The following is an 8,053-nucleotide window of genomic DNA, read 5'->3' on the forward strand; positions in this document are numbered from 1 at the left end:
TAGAGTTTTCCCCCCTGGCATTATCTACTGATATCTGAGAATTATTTCTCCCAGTCTCAGTTTGTCTCATTAATTGTTTTAGACAAGTCCAAGAATAATTCCACGTTAATCCAATTATTCTTATGACTGGTCTCAGTACAGTTAGGTGAACGCCGGTCCAGGGACATGGGGGGGGGGGGGGGGGGGTGGGTGGGGGTGGGGGGTGGGGGGGGGGGGGGGGTGGGGGGGGACATCGGGGTTGTGTCTACATGACGTCTGTCTCGCTCCATCCCCCCCCCCCCCCCCCACACACACACACACACAAACACTTTAGTTTTGAGTTACTGACTGATTAAAGACTTACTCATAGCTTTTGGGTTTTTCTTAATACAACCATAAGCCGACTAAATATCATTTCTGATTTTATTTACGTTAAACTAATGATTCAATAGTAGACTATATTTTTTACCTAGAAAAGACAGTAGATTTAAATTATATTTTAAAAGCAAGCAAAAGGTTTTTCTTTTTTTTTTTTTTATTTTTTATTTTTTTTTTTTTTTTTTTTTTTTTTAAAAAAAAAAAAAAAAAAAAAGCAAGCAAAAGGTTGCTTTCCGAAACTATCAAATTTCCAAGCAATACAAGAAGAAGGACTGAATAACAATTTTAACAATTAAGCCGTTGGAGTCGCTTCTCGTTTTCTCGCATAAGAAGGGCCCTCTACATAATAATTCCTCCATCAAGGATCATGAATTCTACATCATTTGCCCAATGAATCACTAAATCTAAAGAGGAATTTATTTACAACATAGCCTAGCGATATACGAGTTTGTTTTTCCTTGCTTTTAGGCAAATCTATTTCACCAAAAACTGATACCAAAGAGTTATTTACCCTAGTCTAATCACTCCACAGAGTTAAGTTCCTTTAGCAGTGAAGAATGGCTAGTGTCCAGTACTGTAATCTCTATTTTATTTACCCCCCGGATTAAACCAACCTGTAGCTTGTGGCCCGTTCCTGGGGTGAGCCATCTATTGATTAACTGTTGGCTCACCAACCGACTCAATTTCGTTTTGTCTAGGGCCATTTTTCTAAGGCCCAGTAGTCGTCTGGCGAATGAGGTGGGGGTGGGGAGGGGTGGTGGTCGTTTTCTTAAGACCTGGTATTGTGTACACGTCGATGAATTAACTAATTGTTCAAGTATTCCACTCCCCCTTAATTACTCACACACACACACACACACACACATATATATATATATATATATATATATATATATATATATATATATATATATATATATATAAACTAATCTTTAAGTTAGCGATGGGAAATTGACTGTTGCCGTAAAAGACAAATGACACTTTAATACCTTCGCTAATGTATGCACGGTACACATTAGTGCTGAGTTGGCACAATGAACAATCTTGGTCCAAAGTTAAGATGTCTTAAGAATAAAATAAAAAAAAGTCTTTAAAATTATTCATTATTATTCTTATAATGAAATATGTATTTAAAAGCAGGCCTACTAAGTATTAACATTTAGTGGCTGTTGCAGATTGCGAATATTTAAGCCAGACTTTCCCGCAGATATTAAATTGTTACCAAAACAATCCTATAACAATCGTGTCGTTGATTGGGTTGTGTTGACGTGGGTACACTAACAAGATGACACACCTACGACTCTCCTACTCAGACTGTCGATCCACTTTCACCTAACCGGCTAGTGTTTAAACCCCTTTGAAATAACCGGCTACTTTTTAAGCCACTTCACACAAGCTGACTTGAAAACCACCTTGTTTTTAAGATGATAAAAAGGAACTTTGATCCAGGGGATATTTTTTTTTGTCAAATCCCAAAACCATTATTTTAAAGCCTTCACGTTAATGCTTTGCAAGTCACTTTGGGTTAAAATCAAAACATCAGTTTCGATAAAACCTTGCTAATGCATGTACTTGTTTGCCTTCTGAAGGGAAAAATGTTGCCGGAAAGGGCATTCATGTTCAGGTAATTATCTAACATTTCTCTTGATTTTACATCACATTTTAAAATGGATTTTTCATTTCTCTTAATTAACTTTCATTTCATCATCCAACTAACATATTTCACCCAAGTTAGCTGGGGATGATTCGTTTCCCTTAGATTAATTTGACCAAAAATGTAAATAATTAAATTATACACAAGTAGCGAATGGATGGAGTGTATTGTGTCCCCTTGTCAGAGACCAAGGTATGAATTCCAGAAGGTTCTTTCGTTGGGGAATATTTCCATCTCCGTCGAGATTTAAGTTCAGATCGGAGCTATACGGCTGCTGAATAGACGTGATTACTAGACAGACATTCGAAATGAAATTAGATAATTTTTTTGTACTTTGAGGTTTGATAACTGAATGCAGCTAGCTGTATTAGGTATTTTTTTTCCAGCTAGCACTAGCTAGTTAGTTTGCTGTTACATAATACGAGCTACCCAATTTTAAAATACAAAAATAAAGAGAATTAAGTAATATTTAAGAAAATACAAAAGAAACAAATACAAATAATTCTTACTGAATTCTTTACTAGGAACGAATAAAAACATATGTGTTGTTTTATATATAAACTCATATGTATGTTTTTATAATAAATAAAGCTCATATGTCTACACTCCTATATGTTGTATATTGGTTTTCCTGGTATCCATTTCGTTTCCTAAATAGACTGCAGGTGTTGATATTTGTAAGGAAAGAGTAGTTGGATCAGCTGTTATATATATATATATATATTTATATATATATATATATATATATATATATATATATATATATATATATATATATATACATATATATATATATATATATATATATATATATATATATATATATATATATATATATATATATATATATATATATTCAAAGGTGATATTGTTCTTTTTGGCTGCTTAAGGTAAAGTCGCTTTCTAACGAATACGGGCTTGCAGAAGAATGGAGATAATATGTGTAGTGTATTGTTGGATGCGATGGTTGTTTCATTGTTGGGCAAAGATGGTTTTGTTGTATTATTGCACACGAAGGCTTTGTTGATTAATTTTTGGACACTGGTGTGTTGTTTATTGTTGGATGTCATGGCTGTGTCATTTAATTATTGCACTCTAGAGATGTGTTGTTGAATACTGCACTTTGTTTGCTTAAAGGAGACATTAAGAATTTTGTTGTACTATGATTTAGTTAACTGGTCTCGTTACTGGTGAGGATTGCGTAAGATGTTGATGGTTGAGGATTGTGTAAGATGTTGATGGTTGAGGATTGTGTAAGATGTTGATGGTTGAGGATTGTGTAACATGTTGATGATTGAGGATTGTGTAAGATGTTGATGGTTGAGAATTGTGGAACATGTTGATGGTTGAGGATTGTGTAAGATGTTGATGGTTGAGAATTGCGTAAGATGTTGATGGTTGAGGATTGTGTAAGATGTTGATGGTTGAGGATTGTGTAAGATGTTGATGGTTGAGGATTGTGTAAGATGTTGATGGTTGAGGATTGTGTAAGATGTTGATGGTTGAGGATTGTGTAAGATGTTGATGGTTGAGGATTGTGTAAGATGTTGATGGTTGAGGATTGTGTAAGATGTTGATGGTTGAGAATTGCGTAAGATGTTGATGGTTGAGGATTGTGTAAGATGTTGATGGTTGAGGATTGTGTAAGATGTTGATGGTTGAGGATTGTGTAAGATGTTGATGGTTGAGGATTGTGTAAGATGTTGATGGTTGAGGATTGTGTAAGATGTTGATGGTTGAGGATTGTGTAAGATGTTGATGGTTGAGGATTGTGTAAGATGTTGATTGTTGAGGATTGCGTAACATGTTGATGTTTAAGGATTGTGTAACTACCGTAACATGTTGCTAGTTAACGATTGTGTAATTAGTGTAACAATTTAGGTAACAATCGCACGCGATTTCCGTATGTTATTGCCTGCCTTGTTCCCCGTCCGTTGTGTTTGTTGGCTCGGGTTTCATGATGACGTCACTTCCTGGACGGGGCTTAGGAAATCTTAGACGGGGGAGAGTTCAGAGGAATGGTGGGTGGAGAGGGTGGATTGGTGTAATGTAGTTGGGATGGGGAGTATTATGAGAGAAGGAAGGAGTCGGATAGAGGTAGTAGGATTTGGGGATTTGGGGACAAGGTGTGGTATAGATGTATTTGGAGATAGGGGAATAGGACGCATGTAGATAGTACAACACTGCCTGCATCACGTGATTAAAGTATACGTATCGATATCTACGGCGAATGTGTATAAAGTAGATCAGACTTTCCATTCATACGCCGAGGTCACAGAAACAGATGAACTCTACTTCATATGCCGATGGCCCATTAGGTTCGAAAGCGTAGCGTTAACTACTATGAATGAAGGTCAAATTAATCTTCAATACAGTTGTCAGACATCTGAATTTAACACATATGGGTAGCGAAATATTCATACGTATTAGCCATGTAATTTGATTGGTAGTATGAATTTAAGTGTAAGAATCAATAATTACAAAGGTGATCGAGGTTCACTTTATCTTTTATCATGGTTTTTACAATTGTCATTATTGACTTCTCTAGATTGGGCAAGTTGGAATCCAACTTTTTAATGTATATAACCAGTACAGTTTTTGTCATATAGATTATGTGATGACTATAACCTACAACCTGGATATATATATATATATATATATATATATATATATATATATATATATATATATATATATATATATATATATATACGCCTACATGTACTTACCAAAGGATGTGTTTAAGACAGAATGACATGATATACTAGTATCACTGGTACCTATTTTAGGATGAAGTGTTTTAAATTTTATATCACCTGTAAATAATTTATTGTATCACTCAAATGTTCAATTACATGCTAAGCTACATTATCAGTGCTAATATATATATATATATATATATATATATATATATATATATATATATATATATATATATATATATATATATATATATATCTAAATGTACTTATATGAGTATATTGATATATATATATATATATATATATATATATATATATATATATATATATATATATATATATATATATATATATAAATATATATATATATATATATATACATATATATATATATATATATATATATATATATATATATATATATATATTTATGTTTATACATTTAAATAGGCTATATATATATATATATATATATATATATATATATATATATGATGTTATATTTAGGTTACGGCCTATTTATAATTATTATGTAAAATAAATATGTGATATTTTTCCATTGACTTTTACTTGACTGCCATATTGTTCTTGTGACCCAAGATGCAACACATGCATACAATGTAAACCACAGTGATAAGACGCAGAGTGGCGTCACTAGGTCGGGTGTCACCTGGTGTTGACGCACCCTCCGTCTCCGCCTTCTGACGCGATTTATAACGCTTGTGTTGTTATTTCTTTTTCTGGAAAACAGAGATACCTAGACACCCGTCATCTGATTTGAGAAAAACAGCTGTACTCTAGAACAGAGTTGTGGAACTTGGATTTTTATTTCTGTGAACTTGTGAAGATTTTATTGGTAAATCACCATTTCATTCGATGTGTATTATATCACGCTGCTCATTTGTGATACATGCTTTTTTGAGTCTCAATCACATTTTTTCAACATTATTTTGTTGTTTGGAATGACAAATAAAATGTATTGAATTGGATTCAGCGTTGATGTGTTCTTAACTTGTACATTAATATCAGATCGTGTGAGGCAATGTAATTAAATCGTTTGATGGGAGGGGAGGACGAGGCATTTATTTAATGCTGAGACGATATAGATCATTAAAGCTGTCTGATTTCTTAATTTGATATCCTTATGTAATCACACAAATTTTTATAGTTATAATATAAATTTCCTCATATATCTCGTGCATGATTATAGCGGTTAAAACATATGTTGCAAACGATAGACGAGCGAAATTCAGCAAAGTATCTTCAAATTGAAAAAAAACATTTAGGTCTAAAACATGTTTTTCAGTGGATTTGGCACAAGTGAAACAGATGATAGTACAGCGAATAGCTATTCAAATAGAGTTTATTGATGCTGTGTAAAACATAACATACAATTTACTGACATGAATAGACTGCTATAAGTACAAAATTTCAATGCGATCCTTAAATCAGATCAAATAGAGTTCACCTTTTTCTGTGGATTCGGAACATGCAGGGATAGTGTACTCTGTACTATGCAAGGCCGACTATACTTTTTCTAACGCGAGTAATATACCTTGAGGGATGAGTGGACTCAGCTACGTCACAAAGGATGCGAACTCGAGACTTTCCTGTTAGAAGTCGTGTGTTCTATCACTCGACCATTGAACTCAAGACTTTCGGGTTACTACTGGACCACCTAATATACGAATGCAGTAGATTTGATCTGTTTCTTTGAAGATTTAGTCAGCACTTTTTAAACTACTTTTACTTTCCCCTACTGTTGTCACTCTACGCTGTGAGTACACTGAGCAAGGCGCTAACCTAAACAGTTGAGAAAGGGTTCATGTGTGTTACATCTCGATCACTATGTTCAGTTCGGGCTTCTGGGAGAGTTCATGGTTAGAAAACATTCAGAGCATTGTCACACTAAGCTAAGTGGACTCTTCCGCCTCCATTAGGCACTCTCCACACATCTTAAATACACTCACCACACACTCACCACACACCCACCACACACCCGCCACACACTCACCAACACTCACCACACGCTCTCCACACACTAACCAACACTCACCACACACTCTCCACACACCCACAACACATACACCACACAAATCACAAATTGAAAGCAATGGCGTGTGATGAGCGTAGGACCGCTGACCATAAAACTACGAGTCTTTTTCACTTTATTTCCAAACAACTTGAACTTCTTGAATATATATATATATATATATATATATATATATATATATATATATATATATATATATATATATATATATATATATATATATTCATATATTTTTAATATATTTAAAACATCTAAGAGAAAAATAAAATTGAAATTGCTTAGTAATTTAATTTTTTGGTTTAAAAGATGGAACCAAAAGTAATTTCCTGTCAGGAATCCGATTGACCTCATTAAAAGATACGCCAGCACTTACAGGCAGGTGCGCTGGCTTTATCGCACAGATTAACTGCGAGGATTACTGTGGGATAAACATTAGAGCACCTGAGACATGGGAGGATTAAAGGTTCAACCTCTTCAGTGAAAGAGGTTTACAAATAACCTCGTCTGATTATACAAGCTAGGATGGGTTAAGGTGCCCCACATCCTTGGTAGACTTGTCCTAAGGATAAATTTATGAAAAATGTCACTTAAGTTTAGTGTAAACTAGAAGGGCAACCACTCGGTTTTGTTTAGCGTCCCACCTAGGAATACAAATAAATAAATGAAGCTTTATTTAGATGATGTTTACATAATATTTAGCAAGGCGTATATAGAACTCCCGTGAAAGCTATTAAAAGGTTGATTGATTTGGAATAAATCTTAATACTATAAATATTTCAGTCGAGTATGGATCTTAAGATCGTGAAAGATATTTTTTTTCTTCATACATCCCAAAAATTCAGTAAAAATTATTCCTATTTATTCTGCTGCATGTAGAAGATAAAAGGAAACAACTTATGCGCGTTCGATTTTAGCAGGGGAGGTCACAATGCTTTATAAGACTTGAAGTTGGGGAATCGTATATTTAATAAGCGTTTTCTTTAGTATAATCTTCTAACTAATAAAAGTTATCTCTCAACCCTACTCCCTCGAGATACAAGTGTGCAATTTAATTTCAGGGGTCTCTATACATTCTTCAACGCACATAAGCCTATGTTCACAGAGCTTCTCTTTCTACATGAGAGTGCATCTACTTGAAACCACTTCTATACATCAAGTCCGATATAAAGAAACAGTAATCTTCTACTAGTATTTCTCCACACTCTGCTTTCCAACCACCATCAATAAAGAAAGTTCCATTCTCTTACCTGACAGTCCATGTGACAAGAGAAGTAGAGTTCACCTGTT

The sequence above is a fragment of the Physella acuta genome, unplaced genomic scaffold, assembly GCF_028476545.2.
Source record: "Physella acuta isolate Inbredline_101_S28 unplaced genomic scaffold, ASM2847654v3 ptg001475l, whole genome shotgun sequence".
Lineage (NCBI taxonomy): Eukaryota > Metazoa > Mollusca > Gastropoda > Physidae > Physella > Physella acuta.